The 15,836-nt window shown below is 39.8% G+C and overlaps 1 protein-coding gene across 14 annotated transcripts in view; it reads left to right on the top strand.

The window, feature by feature from the left end:
- Positions 1-15,836, top strand: part of nrxn2b (neurexin 2b) — a 702,762-nt gene that overhangs the window by 12,986 nt on the left and 673,940 nt on the right. Inside the window, exon 1 of one of the 14 annotated variants that reach the window (XM_055007798.1) lies at positions 5,723-5,970. The exons of the other annotated variants lie outside the window; for them this stretch is intronic. The gene's annotated coding sequence lies outside the window, so the exon portion shown is untranslated. Of the gene's footprint in view, positions 1-5,722; positions 5,971-15,836 lie in introns of those variants that run through there. 14 annotated transcript variants of the gene reach the window in all.

Below are 15,836 nucleotides of genomic sequence, written 5' to 3'. Positions count from 1 at the left end.
GGGGCCCTTTGATGTTTGGGCTGCCGGTGTTGCGTCGGGTCATGGTGTAAATGTAGTGATGAGGTCATGCAATGTTAAGCCCAAGCCTCTTAGAGCACTTAAGGTAGCTGCAGAATATCTATGTAAGCTCTTTTGAAGTGCATAAATTTTGTCTGATGGCATGTGCAGCGCTGGAAGTTTTTCAGTGAAGGAAATATTGTAATGATTTATGGCGTATCATGGCACAGCAGTTGTGCTCAGTGTGCAATAAGAGTGCAGCGATACACCACGTGCTTGTGTGTGTAAGTGTGCAAGAATGCATCTAAGTCGATTTGATTACATCAAATAGAAAAGGACGTCTTGAATATTCATTATGCGTTCTTAAATGCATTTTGCACAAAAGTACCAGCACACAGTGTTAGCCTAGCAAGACTGCTTACCATTGCTTTTGGAGAAAGTTCTACATGCATATGAATGTGCATGCAAATGCATATTTGTATATGTATATGCATTCTGTGCATGCATGTGGCCTGTTGATACTCCCGGGCACCACCTGTGACCTGTGGAAGGGTAAAGTCGGCTGATGCTGATGTGGCTGCTGATGCTTTTCCCGTCCCTACAGATGGTCCTGATAGACCATGGCACAGCACAGGGACAGCTGCTGAGTGTCACAGCCACAGAGACAGAGAGAGGGAGAGAGAGGCCTGAGAGGCTGTGAAGGAGGCAAAGGCAAGGAACCATTTAAGGTGGTATTTATGCTTGTGCAGTGTGCAATCTGTCTTCTTACCTCCTCCTCCTGAAGAGAGGCCAATTAAACTGATCATTACACTCTAGACATTTTGTGCTGGGAAGCAAAAGTAGTAGAGGCGGTAAGTTAATTTTGGTCCTCATAAACAATTTTCCAAAATGAATGCACATGGAAATAAATAAATAGAGGGCATTAAATTAAAAAGAAAGTACGAAAAGAAATTTTGACCACGAAGCTGTAGAGTGAAGCTTTAGTATTATTACGTCTACCTTTAGTACATAACATTCTAATGTCCAACCCTTTCTCTATTAGATTTAGGCAATACAAAGATGAAACCAAACAGAAGCAAATCAAATGTTCCAGACAATAATGAGCAGAACCCAGTTTTATTTTTGTTTACCACCTTAGTTTAAAACATTTTTTTAAATTCCACAGTGAAACCACACATTCTTTATTCCTTGTCACATTTATTCCACAATTTTGCCCCTTGACAGATGTGAATCTATTCATGAAATATATTTTTCTGTCCTTACAATTGTTTTTTTCAGCAACATATTTTCCCTTGTATACTGGCTTTCTATAATTACCCTCAACCTATGGGGTCAGAAAGTAAATTATATTGTGATCAGTGCAGCATTAGAATCACCATGAATATTAAAGCATGTAAGTTAATAAATTGTGTGGTTGTCGGTTTGTAATAATCCGATCAGTTTACAATTCCTATAGCTTCCTTCTGTAGCATGAAAACTGGATTAGTCCTGGTTTTGTATGTATTTCTCCATACCTTTACAAAATATAAATGAGAGAATGAAATTATATATATATATATATATATATATATATATATATATATATATATATATATATATATATATACAGTGAGTTCTAATTTAAGATCACTTTCATTTTCTGTAATACTGATTATACTTATTTTTGTTTTTGCATTATTTTTGTGTAATTCCCAATATAATTTCTGATTATTGCTAGCATTGAATAATTCTTCTTATATTCTTTTGTGAGGCAGCGGCTTACAAAGAGAAGCTGCAAAACATCAACTTCTTTTCAACAAGGGAATTTTTTCCTTTTCTACCTAAAGATATGTCATGTGAGATTTGTGCTGCAGATGTGGCACATCTTTGCATACTGATTCTTAAGTGACTAAGTGTATTCTCATGATGAGTAATATAGTAGTTCACCAGCACTTACAGTCTGCTGCAGGTGGCCTTATCTCAGTGCATTGAGCAAAACTTAGATATGCTATCAATGCACAGCTAGACAGAACACAAAGGGCAAAGTGAAGTAGTCAGAAGCACAGGCAGTTTGCAGTCTGTAATTTTGGGCTTGGATGTTAAGTCAGAAGGAACAAGTGATGAGTTGAGCAGGGGAGAAATTAAGTAAAGGTGAAAGAGAAGCGATAACAATAAAAAAGAAATGAGGAGAGAATGGGGCAAGGTTATTGAAATGACTTTTGGAGTAGGAGGGGGATGAGAAATTATTTGCTAAGAATGAGGATGAAACAGAAGGGGAGGAAGAAAGGGGAGAGAAAAATGTTCCCTTTTCAACTTAAAGCAGAAAGAGTCTACCAGAGAGGAGAGACAGAGACAGAGAGAGGAGAGGAAATGAGGTTTGGTGAGGGCGTAGAGAGCAACCTGTGGTTTGACATTGGCTCACCTTGGCTGTCACTCATTTGGAAGGAGGGGTTATCTGTCTCCCCCTGGTCCACTCCCTGCTGATTTAATGAATTTACTGGGGCCTTGGGAATGACTAATGCACTTGTTTATGGAAGTAGAAAAAGAAGTGGCTACAAAAATCCCCACAAGCAGTTGTTACCTGGGGGGAACCAAATAATACCCCAAGCTGGGGCTCATGTGCAATCTGGTTACCAATTTGTTGGCTTGAATCCAAATCATGACCTTTGGTTTGCGTCCCTGAGCCTATAGAGTATCTTCATAAGGAATCTGTCTGATTTTTAATGCAATTATCAATAATTGTTGTTAAAAATCAAACAAATCCATCATTAAATTAACCCTTATGTTGTCCTGCGGGTCAAAATTGACCTGTTTTAAAGTTTGAAAATGTGGGAAAAAAATATTTTCACAGTGAAACTTCTGATGTCCACATTTTCAACATTTTTGGCAAATCTTTGAACATTTTTTGGTGGAAAAAACGAAATGTTAAAAATGTTTCTTAAGAACATTCACAAAAAATAAACTAAAATCCAGCCAATTTCACTGGAGTTTGGTTGATTTTTATCTGAATGTTCTTAAAGAAAGTATTAGAAGTTTTACTGATATATATGTAATCATTTTAAATATTTTTAGGATTTTTTTTTGGGAAGATTTTTACTCATTTTTTGAAAATTTGCAAGAATTTTCTTGCCAAATTTGGGGGATTTTTTAAAAATAAAACTTTTAAGGGAAACTTTTAAGGAATTATTGGAATTTTCTTCCTGAAGGTTTTGCAAATTTTCAGAAATTTGGTGGAATTTTTTTTTGCAGAATTTTTGGATATTTTTCAGACAAAGAAACAATATTTTTTTTAGGTGCCCGCACATTAAGAAAACAGGAGGGTTAAAGTTTCCAAAATATTGCTAATAGCCAAATGAATGCCACATGCCAGTTGGGCTTTTTCTTTCCGCTCTGTCTGCCTGTTTCCTCGGTTGGACTATCGCTACCAAACCATCCAATCCTTCATTCATATGCTCCACTGACTGTGCTGCATCAAACAGGCAACCTGTGAACTCAGGGGGAAGTATCCACAGAGAGATACGGACTGTGAGCTGCAGGATACGGGGCCAGTTGGTCTGTTGTGGAGAGTGATGTGAGGCAGGAAAGAGAATGCAACTATCATCCATTCCTATTAGAGGAGAAAAGAGAGGTCAGAGGCCCGGTAGAGAGAGATAGGGGAAGAGACAATAAGTCACCAAGAGGGAACCGAAGATGGCAACATAAAAAAGAACATATCACTCATAGTCATATTCATGCCAAGGACGAGAGGCAGAGGAAGCAGACAGAGGGAGAGAGAAAAACATGGACTAAATCCTGAGACCTTTACCTCCTGTGCAGTGTTAAATGCTAAACATGTTATTTCTCACTGCAGAGCTTAGCTTTCTCAACCCTATGGGCCTTTTCCTTGCCTCTGACTACCGAGAGGGGGAGGAGTGGGGAGGCAGAGTGCTGGCTTTAGAGCTAGCTGTAGGCTGCTTGGCTGCCTAAAACTGCCGTCTCCATTGCTGCCGTCTTACCCTGGTAAATGTAGTTCAGTTTGTATGTAACCATTTTCTGATTTTAGTCTTTCTCCCTCCGGATTATTATGTTTTTAATATGTGATATGCACTGGTTCAAGATGTGTGATGAAATTGACAAGAGATAGTGTTGCATTGCCAGAGGATGTGTAATAATGAAACAGAGTTGCAGAATCACTGACAGATTTCTGCCAGTTTCACATTACTGTATTCAGAAGATGATTTCTTATTTTTGAGCCGGAATGATGGTTCAATGGAAGCTGCCCCTGATCCCACACCACCAGCCAACAGACACACATGTGGAATCATTCTTAATATCATAATTCTACCTAATATTTTGATTTCAAAGAATTGCTATTAGGCTATATATTTTGTGAAGGTTTTTTTTTCTTTCTTTTTTCTTTTTCTTTGACTTGATATGGATAGCTTTCAAAGCACACCATGTTTTCATTGATTCAGGCCATTGTTGCTGTATTTTGATCGTTAGGCTGTGCCCTGAATAGAGTTATTGAATCCATTCATTCATACTTTAGCAGACTCGGGATTTAATCAAATGATGGCTGCTATGCACATCATCATGCACATTTAGCCTTAATTAAAAAAAAAAACCAACTTTGTGTATGACACCTCGCCTGTTTGTAGGAAAGAAATGTGCACAGAATCATTTGATCTACATGTGAAGGATAATTAGAATTAGGATGAAGTTATGTTGATGTTCCATGTATGTAAATGTGCACAGCTCTTTCACTTTGGAAACCCTCATATGCATCCTGCCTTTGCTTGATGCTGCAGATATTTACGGAATTATATTCTGTATGGATAAATGTCATTAAACTGACCTATCAGAGCTTTATTTTTACTGACATTTTAGCATGTGATAGATGCAAAATTGTAGATCTAAGTGAGGCAAAATCCAACATACTTGAAAGGTCTTTTGTGATTTTAGGGAAGTCTGTGTGTGTCCCTCTGGCAACTAGAGGCACGCAAACTGTGTCTTTTGTGCTCTCTGTGATGTTTACGGACCAATATTGGTGCTGAAATGTGTTCAGACTTTGTTCTGCGTGCCGAGGAAGCCTGTTTAACTTATATAACGCTGAGGTTGAGGAGGGGCTTTGAGGTTTCCTCTTATTTGGCGTGAGATTAGTTTGGCCAGCGTGTGAGCATGAGGCAGAGCCTGAAAGCGGGCAACTCACGCCAAAAGCGTGAGAGTTGGCAACCCTGAGTAAATGATCAATGACTCAGACTAACATATTCAAGTAAACAACTCCTCTGGCCCTGTACTTTGTCTGCCACTAAGGGATGGTGAGGGAGTACGGCAACAAGGGGCATGCATTTTGGTCATTTTGCTAACAAGGAAAATAGCATCCTCCCTCATCCCTGCTTTAAATCACCTTCTGACTGTACCCAGTGTGTTATTTTGCAGTGGAAATTACATCAATACATGCTTTCAGACACCATGAGAATGGCCTATGTCAATCCAGTGCAGCAATTCATATTTTGTAAATAAAAAATGGGGGTCATTTCACCTGGACATGGTACTAATAAGAAGCTAGTGAGGTTTGAGTGGCAGGGATTTGGTACAAATTGAGAAATTCGTGCTGCAAAATGAAATATAAATCAACCCGAGACTAAAAATCACAGTTATGAATGTAAATATTAAAGTCGCCCAAAATAGGCGCTCCCTCCCACTGCAGTAGTGGTACAGTCCAATGTTCACCAGACACGTGGAGACAGGTGTCAGTCTGGCTTGATTTGGAACTGAAGCAGCGGCGAGAAGAAAAATTAATTGTTAAATTACTGAAGAAGATGCAGCGAGGAGTTTCAAAATAACGGATATATTCGCTTCAAACGAATATATTAACTTCTACGTGCGAAATGTTCGGTGTTGGAGCAGCGTTGAGGTCCCACGTTGTTAAACTGAAGCTGGAACATGGAGTTTTTTTTTTTTTTTTTTTTTTAACGGAGCTGGAGGATATGAAAGTTGGAGAATGTCAACCCGGTGAGTTTTTGAATATGTTATGTTATTTTCTTCGGTAAAAAATACAGTTGAACGTGTGCGTGTTTATAAGTACTTATTAACGTGACGGTGCGACGTCACGTTTTTAGCTAAAAGTTAAACAGTTAGCTTCAGTATTGCGCATTCGCACAAAAATGTCCAGAGACACGACAGCTGACGAAGTCTTCATGGTTAAATTTTATTACTCTTTTATGACTTAGCTTAGGCAATATTAATATTTTATTTATTTACTTTCATAATGTGTTACCAACACTTGAGCTCTGCAAAGTAGCCTGTGGATAATTAGGTTAGCTTCTGGCACGTGTAAGTACACAGGTGTTTTCACTTGTGACTAATTAGACCTCTGCTTAGGCTGAAGTTGGTAGAAGTAATTATTGATCCCATTTTAATGACCCATTTTTTTGGAGTAAAAGCCAACTAACAGGCTGTGTTGTCAAAACACTGAAAACACACATAATTAAAAATAAATAAGGATGAAGGAATCATTTTCCTTGATACATATTTAACGAAGAAAGCAAAATCTGCTTTGAGGTAAAATGACTGCTCATCAATAGGATTCAATAGATGAACATTACAGGAAGTTTTAAGCTTAGTATATAAAATATAATAAAAATTGGGGAAGTGCAGCACTGTGTTGAGGCTGTGAGTGGTTGGCCTGGTCTGGGGATCACGCTGGGGAACATTTAAGTGAAGATGATGGAAGCCAATGGGAAGAGTGGCAAAAATGGCTCTATTATCAACAAATAGGCTGTTATGAGATCGGTTTAGGAGCACAATAATGGTTTTCAACTTTGTGTTTTTATTATGTCTATTATTTGTCTATTATTGCTGTTGATGCAGTGTCCATTGTTGGTTCATATTGCTGTCATTTTATTAGACCTATACAATGTGGGTTCACTAAACAATGCAAGAATAATAATACAAAAATAAATCTTAACAGATTAAATTGATACATATTAGTAGAGCACAATAGGGATAGACCGATTATCACCCTGACCAATCATTGTGACCAATATTTAGCATTTTTCCAATTATCTGTACTGTTATTTTTGCAGGCTGATTATTGATGAATTATGTGTGCTACTTCAGGTCTGATGCAGCCTTTCCTCTCTGTCTGTTGTCACCCTGTTGTCTCAGAAATGTCTCAAGCAGAAACACAAGCCGCTGCCACAAACCAGGAAATTAGCTGCTCTCACAGTGGCTGAGGTTATGCCAAGTTAGAATGCAGCCACAGATTTCCTTGAAACTGAATCTGGAAATTAATAGTGCTTTAAGTTATTGACCTTAGTGGACGCTAAAAGTAATAGAACAATATTTCTATTTTACATATTGCGTTATCGTCACTCTTATTAATGAATAAATCTAGTTATGAATGACAGGTTCTCTGCTATTACATGCTGTTTTAATCATTACGTCTAATGCAGATCGGTTCCAAACATTGGTTATCTGCCTTTCTCTACCACCAATAATCGACATTGGTATCAGCCCTGGGGGGAAAAAAACAGCATAGCATATTATTGGTCGATCCCTACAGCAGACTGTCCAATACAGTGATGAGAAAGTCTAGTAAGGCAAATTAAGTAAAAATATTTTTCTTCATGCCCCTGAGGTGATTTTGAGTTTGTTTGTCTGAAACTGTGTCAGGTGACGGTTGTGTTTTGCTGAGTGTTTTGTAGTGGGTTTTAAAAGCATTCCTCTCAGTGAGGGATGCTCTTTGTCTGAGAGCAGCAACAGTAACTCATAATGGGCTTTACTTTCATGCCAGCAGTCATCTTGCAAGAGTAGGTGTCTCTGACTGGCTGATGTCTCATTTTGAAACACTCTTTGTGTTATATGGTCCTTTCACTGCATTACAATAACTTCAGTAATATCTGAGTTGGTTCTTGGGCTTTGTGACTCAAATATCATAAACTGCTGCAGTGTGATGCTCACCGCAGTTCAGCGCTTATTGTGATTTTTGGTGATTGCAGACAGTGCTGGCCAAGAATCACATGCATCCTCATAATTTGTGAATACGTGCTGCGTGCGTGTATGTGTCAGTTAAAGCTTAAGCTCGTTATATGATCGCATGAGCAAGCTGCCTCTCAGGGTAAATTAAATTTTATATCTGTAGTGAGATTGCATTTGGAGTTAAATGAAAAGACACAGCTGCAGTACCATTGCCTCAAACCCAGTGGCTTGGCTGTAGTGGCTCATCAGTGATGTCATGACTGGACAAGCGACATCTTGAATAAAACATGCCCAATGGTGCCAATTTAAAAGGTCAATCATCACTGGATGTATGCTTCATTGGCTTTCTTTCTGAACTCAGGATCATGTTATTTAGCTGTGCGTTGTGCTACTGCATGCCTGTATCTTAGTCTGCACTACTTTAATGCTGCTATGGGTTCTGTGTGTCATTCTCTTCAGTAGAAAATGTGCTCTTTTTTCCTTTGTGTGACTAAAGGTGTGTGTGTGTTTGTGTATGAGTAGATATATGAGCGTATTTGTGAATCCCAGCCTGTAGGCAGGAAACATGATCTTTTTTGTTTACAGGGAAGGGATGTGTCAGAGTGGAGGCTGGGTTTTGCAGAGTTGTTGCCCATTGGTATGTGAAGGCTCTATAATTGAATTAACACAGGCCTTATGGCCTAATGTTGGAGGCACGCTGACTTCCAACGCAACACTGCTCACTCATGATTTGTGAAAGGAGGTCAGGAGGAATTGCACGTGAAAAGGCATCTCCTTGTTAAAGATGGTATAGACGAGGGATGTGTTTTTTTTGTGGGGGAAATTGCGTATATTTATACTTTTAATTCTTATTCTCCTGCCAGGCTTGCCCTGCCCTTTAACCCCACGGAGTGAATGAGTGAGTCAGAGAGAGAGAGAGAGATATGGTTGTGGCTGGCTACGAGATTTACTTCAGTGCTCTGGATGCGGTGATGATTACTTAATCATCGGGGCCCTGTGTAAATGTTTAATGGCTGATGGACATGTCCATCAATCAGAACTGTTGGGGCACTTAGGGAGCCTGAAAACTGGCATGGTTTATCCAGCAGAGAGTAGTTTGTAACAAGTAGAGATACTGTGTTGAAATGCTAGTGTGTAAGCAAAGATCAGTGTGCATCAGTCCATCCCTATTTATCTGTTTGCAGCCCACTCTGTCACACTCACACATGTGCATGCTTTCACACACTGACTGACATCGTGCAACCTTAACCATCACAACTAACACCTCAAACCAAGTCTTTGTACAGTACAGTGTTTGCTGATTTCAGTGTAGTATCTCATCATTAGAATGCACAGTGATGTCGTCGTTACCATTGTTGCCTCACAGCTGGAAGGTTCAGGGTTCAGATGCCCATGTCCTTCTGTGTGGAGTTCCAAATTGGCCATAGTTCTGAGTGTGTGCACTGCTGATTGGTGGTCTGTCCAGGGTGTACCCTGCCTTTCACCCAATGCCAGCTGGGATAGGATAAAGCGGGTATAGCAAATCAATGCACCTCCTCATGATCCTTTAGCCGTCAGTTCTGTGTGTATAGTGAAAAAACAATTAATGTTACTACACAGCCAGCTCTATAAATGAGAAACAAAGAAAGTGTCTCTGACTGATCTACACAACACTATTCTACAATGTCAGTGCACATTTGAGCTTGAGCTCTTTTGCACCTTTGCAAAAGACAAGGGGGTAAAGGAAGGGGTGGGAAAAAGAGAAAAGGTGACTGTAGGACTGAGGGGGACAGTAAATGTAGGACGTGCTGTCTAAACATGCTAAGTAGCTAAATACCAACAATCTTTCCCCAAAATCAGAGACATTCAAACCGTTCATTTAATGCGTGTCAAAACATGCTGACCAGCCACAGTGCTCACTTTCCCAAAATATCCTTGCTGCCAAAGTTTAACAGTCAAACTGATATACACACATACACACGCACGCACGCACAGTGCACAGCGGTCGCCCACAGGTGCTGGCTACAGCTGAAAATGCTGGGGCACAATCATTTATTTCAATCGGCCTTCTGTCAGTTTAGCATAGTTTAGCATAGCCACCTGAGGATTGAAGAAAAATGTATGCAGATTTTCCATTACTCAGAGATAGCAGGTAAACAGCACTTTGTCTCCCTTGATCAGCTGTGTTTGCTGCATTACATCACTCTGAGATGATAAACCACATCCTGCCCATCACATTTTCTTCCAGCTCTTTTCAGCTGCATTCTCTGTTCTTATAGACATCTCCTCTGTGCTGCTGGATGTGTCGGGGAATCTGTGCATTTGCATGTCTCTGCTTTTGCATTTACTCACTGGCTGCTTTCACTGGGTGTCTTTTTTTTTCTTCTTCTTTGCATTTACAACCTAGCGGCAGATCACACCAAATATGCTTAAGATACATTTCTGCCTCACACAATGCGGCCGCAGTAATACGTTCACTTGTAATGGCCTACAATCGGTTTCAGAGACTGTGGTTTGAAAACGTGTTACTGTGGAGGATGTCAGCATGTAATGAGGATTAAATCATAGCTGGGTCGAGAGCATTTCTGAGTACAGTGTCGAGACACTGCTGTGGTTTGGATTTTAGTGCATACGCACTTGCACACTGAGGAGGCCAGGCATTTAAAGCATAGCAAGGAAATGCATGTGTAAGATGTCATTGTGCATAATTTAGCATGAACAGATTGTTGTGTTGCTCATGCGTTTAGCTGCGTGAATTGCATGTTTGAGATTGTTATCAAGTGAGAGTTCACTCACATAGAATGGATCTGCATGAGTGGGCTAATCTAACCTGTGGACTGCAAATGAAAGTGTTGTATGTGAGCTATTTATAGCCAGGCCCATTTAAGCAGAATAGACTGTGAGGTGTTAAGTGTGCTAAATTTTGCATCTGGTGAATTAAGCATATTGCTTGATTTCTAATGAAGACCAAGGCTGCTAAATCGAAAACCTTCTGGATCTTCGATGAAGTTTACATTATAGAGATAGTTGAGGAAATGCATTTTATTTTTCTCCATTAACCTGCAACAACCTTTGCAGTTGTGTGAGACTGATAAACTACCTACGATGTAAACTGTCTAGAACCATTTTAATGACAAAAAATGTGTGTAACAAAGAAATATTGTCATGCTTAGCTGGAGAGGAGAAATGGAAAAAGAGGGGAAAAAGGACAGGAAGGAAGAAAAAAATAGGCGAGACAGGAGGCTGGAACTCATTGTCAGAGGACCCATGTAAAGTAGAGCTTAAATTCACTGTGGTGACTGTGATTTCCACAAAAGTACTCTGTGCTAGCGAGTCCTGCAGGAGAGACGGGTAGAGAAAATTGCTATCATTTGATATTCAAATAATGTTCAAATAAAAAGCTTGTGCTTTCCAGTCCCTCTGGCTTTCTCTCAACAACTGTCCCCTTTATCCTTCCCTCTCCTCTTCTTCTTTCTCTGCTTTCCTTTTCTGTTGTGTCTCTCCTCTCCCACTGAGCAAGTTTTTACCACAATCTTTTTTCAGGGTAAATACAGCTTGAAGGGTATTTTGACTCTCATGGGCAGTGTCTGTGTTTAATTGTGATGCATCCAGCAGTGGCCGCTGCAGTGTTTTGTTGTCTCGTTCGTATCATTGCCGTGAATTTTAGATGACTATTGCCAGACCATCGAAATACAACTGAACAAAATAAAAATAAATTACTCATAACAATAAACATCTGTTCCATTTGAATGACTGTGTGTACAAATGTGGGATGGAGTGTTAATGAAGGAGCTTGGGTATGGTGCTGTCTTTTTGCAGTGACTCAGTTTATTGTGTGTGCACCTAGGAACTTATTTATTTTTTCAAACAAAAAGCATAGCATTAATGTTCAAATAATGGGTACAAGTAAACTAAACAAACAGTTAGCACAGGCTGTCCTTCCCCACTCTGGGTTGAGTCACCCACAGTTTGGCACTGTTTGGTTTGGCAAATGACTGATCTGTTTATATGATCTGCAGCGAGTTATTATGGCTGCCTGCCGCTTGGGCGACATGTCCCTCCCTGTGAGGCATTCCCGGGGACATTCATCAAATGCCTAATGGCCAAAAACAGGGGCCAGGCCACACTTTCCTCAAGGCTTATGGTTCTGGCCAACATGTTTCAGTCAGCAGATGGAAAGAAGATGGAAGGCCCATTAGAATCCAATAAGTCTTATTTGTGTCCTTGGCGTGTCCTCTTCAGCAGCTAATTTGCATATGACTGTTGAAATGAGGAAACCTTTCACGATATTTGTGCATATTTTCCTGCTTTGCTGTCATTCAAAGGAATAATCAAAAAGGCATGATAGTGAAACCAGAAAAATATTTTCAAGACTGAATTGAATTCAATTATCAACAATATGGCTTCAAGTAAGTGTGAAGAAATATGCTCATATAGGTTCAGAAATGGTGATGCAGAATTGCTACACTGTGTAGCTTGACCATTCAGCCACTAAGATTGCTTCTTATGTTTATCACAATAACACTGCAGTGGGTCCTTCTTGGTGGCCTGTGCAGGAGACTTTAAGGCCAGATTTTTAAGGACAATAAATTATTATTGAATGAGCAGAAAGATAGCAGAAATTTATACAATTTAGGGACTCAAATGTTAACAATGACAGCCTAGGTACCTACAATTTGGGTGGAAATGAAAATGGCTGCAAAATGTCCAATAACTGCAGCAAATAAACCACAGCCATAAACACACATTTGCCTGTGTGTGGACCCATAAACAGATGAATAAATAAGGTGACTGGCCCATGCCAGCATATACAATTTAAAAACCTGGCTTTGTTGAGAGCAGTAGCTCACAAAATTAATTAACTTCTATATCCAAATGAAAATGGTTACAAAATTAGCAGTAATCTCATCAAATTAACTACAGCCTTGGCTCAAACGTGAAATCAGGGATAGAAAACAAGTCATGTGGAGCGTCAACATGGCTCTCCTACAGCTCAGCCTGCTTTGTGTCCACCTTCTCTGGCAACAAGTTGTGCTTACAAATATATATCTCAAAATAAAATTGTACATCTAAGCCCCAACATCTTACATCTTTAAAAAGTATGCACTCTAAGAAGGCTGATGAAGTAAGCATGCAACAGCAGATGCTCCAGTGCAGTTTCCAACTGCAGATACAGGTTAGCATTTCATCTGCACGATTCAAGAAGGCCAGGATCAAGTTTCTGCCTGTCATTTAAAAAGGCCTTCAGTTTTTTCCTTACTCTAACATGCACTTTTCCTTCAGGCATTTCTTTGTCATGATCCAGAGACAGGAAGAGTGTCATTTCTTGCTCTTTATTGGTACAGCCAATGCAGTGTCCTGTTCCTCTTCATCAACTGTCGATACCTCTTCTTGTTTGCGTGTGACCAGGTGTTTGGCCACTGTGATTACTTCTTTGTACACCTGTACCTTTTTCTCGGCATGCAGGGTTGTCTTAAGGTGCCGCTGTGATGCAGAACTGAAGTGTGTCCTGCACAGCATGCAACCATGTCTCTTCTCTGCAAGGCTTCTTCTTGTAGCAGCTCAGTACACAGGCGTATTTTTGCTGCATTGTCATGCGCAATCACAACAGCTTTTTTCAGTAGGATTAGAGAAATCTTCTCACACTTAATCTGATCCATGTTTAACACCTCCGCATGACTATGTGTCTAGTACAGTGCTCTCCATTTACCGGTCATCTTTGATCCAATGAGCTGTCACCATCTTGTAGCCCCTCATTAGCTGAATGGCCCATATATCTGAGGTAAAGCTGAGAACCAAGCACTTGTGGATGAGGCTGCATATTTTGCCCCATATTTCATGTCCGTACTGTAAATGCATGAGAGATAGGATGCAGGCTGAAAAAACATCGACCACAGTGGGAAGAAGAAACGTTTTGTTGTATTACATGGCTAAGCTGGAACCAACAGTTGTCAGTTTATAAATTGTTATAGTTTTGTGAAATGCCAATTTCCTTTGGTATGTCTGACACTCAGCTGTCCATCTTTGAAGTTTTTCCAGCTGCATCACTTTGATGACATCTTGCCAGTGTAGTTGTAACTTGCAAGCCTGTTATGTGGTCATGTATCAAAGCATCTTTCATGTCCCAGTGTCAGTACTGGTATAGTCTTGCTCAGCCAGTCCATTCTGTAGTACAGAATGGTCTTGCTGCAACACACCATCATTCTGCTATAGGGGAAAAAGCACTTTGGCTTTTCTTCCCCCTCAAAGCAGGGATGGGTGAAATTATTGTGGTGGAACACTTACATACAGGGAAACAAGCACTGTTGTAAAAATGGATAATCTACAGTTCAGAAACACATTTTCAGTGTGGTAGATTGCTCCACAGGCATAATTTGGCCATGTAAGAGGGCAGATTAAAACTCAAACTTAATGTGCATTGTAAATTAACATGTGCACATTTTTAATAAAATGCTGCACTAGCATGTTGTAGTGCATGGACAGCAGCTGATGCACTGCTGAAATGTTCTAGCTGGAATTTGCACTCTACAATATTTGCATTGCAAGTAGACATTAATAGACTTCTGAAAATACCAGGATGTCCCAAATAAAATCTCCTACCAAATTGACTACTGTGTGCCAAATGGTTTGGACCTAATACACATACTGTTAAATCCATGCTCAACTTATCTAAGCGCTTCAACAACAGACATCCAGATGTTTATAGACTGTTAGAAGTCCACTGTTGCTATCACTCGGTATCTAAAAATATAATGCTGTGCAAAAAACAAGAATTTCATGCAAAAATACATTATTTTGATAAATTATTTTATTATGTATCACAGATTGTGGGACTTGGCTTGTATTGATACTCACCACCAAATATCTAGTGCCTTGGCACCCCAACACAGATGACATTTGTGCAGAAAGTGAAACGTATTTAGCATATCCTTCTGAGTGAAACACATCAAAGTCTATATAGCCCTCAGTTCAATTTCCTGCCGGTTCTCTGTCCATTCCCTCCGATTCAACTCATATGATAGAATTACAACAGTGTTTTGCAAATAGCAGCCATGGTTAAGGGAGTCACAAAACAGCTGATATCACCAGATCTGCACAATGCTTGACACCAAGCCTGAATATGAGTGGCAGTTCAATTATAATCACCCCTCATCAGCAGCGATCATCTAGGTAAACAGTGCACAGGGATGGGATAATTAATCATCAGTCCCTTGCTCTCAATTAACTGACTATTGGAGAAGTGGAAGGGAATATTCCAATCACCAAGCTGCTATAAAGGCGGCATGTTGATGACACATCATAGTTAAAGACTTCCACCATCCCAGGATCTAATAGGCAACATCTTGTTAGCAATCCCTCCGTGGATAGTTCAGATGGGCTAAGGGCTGAAATGCAAGCGCAGAGAAATGAAAGACGAGAAGAGATAACAAGAGTGATAGAATATTTGCAGTGTACCAATTAATGTTTTTTTCTGTGCCTGTCACTGATCTTCTTGCATATACAATCTGTGTGTGGAAATACACTCAAGTTGCTTTTCCATCAGAGACAAAAAAGGATGAATCAATACGGTCTGACTGCTGTGAGCAAGTCACTGCACTGCATCAGCGTTTTCAGACTAGAAACAGTGGCACCATTCCCTGAAATCAATCAGTCAATGAATTGATCAATCAGTGGTGTTCTGCTCAAGCCACTTAACTTGGACAACCTTTCAAACTGATTAATGAGCTGTGTGTGTCATTGCAGTGGCTGAGGTAATGCATGGCTAGTAAGAATGATGCACAGTGATGTCATTTGATTTATCAAAAAATAAATCAAAAATACTTGGCACACTCAGAACATTCAGACTAATCTGATCCTTAATTATGTTTCTCTAGCGTGATTGAGGTAGCCCATAGACTCACATTCACAAAGAAAGTTGG

The sequence above is a fragment of the Amphiprion ocellaris genome, chromosome 23 (assembly GCF_022539595.1).
Source record: "Amphiprion ocellaris isolate individual 3 ecotype Okinawa chromosome 23, ASM2253959v1, whole genome shotgun sequence".
NCBI lineage: Eukaryota > Metazoa > Chordata > Actinopteri > Pomacentridae > Amphiprion > Amphiprion ocellaris.
The sequence above is the reverse complement of the archived record's forward strand: the minus strand, read 5'-3'. Positions and strand labels throughout refer to the sequence as shown.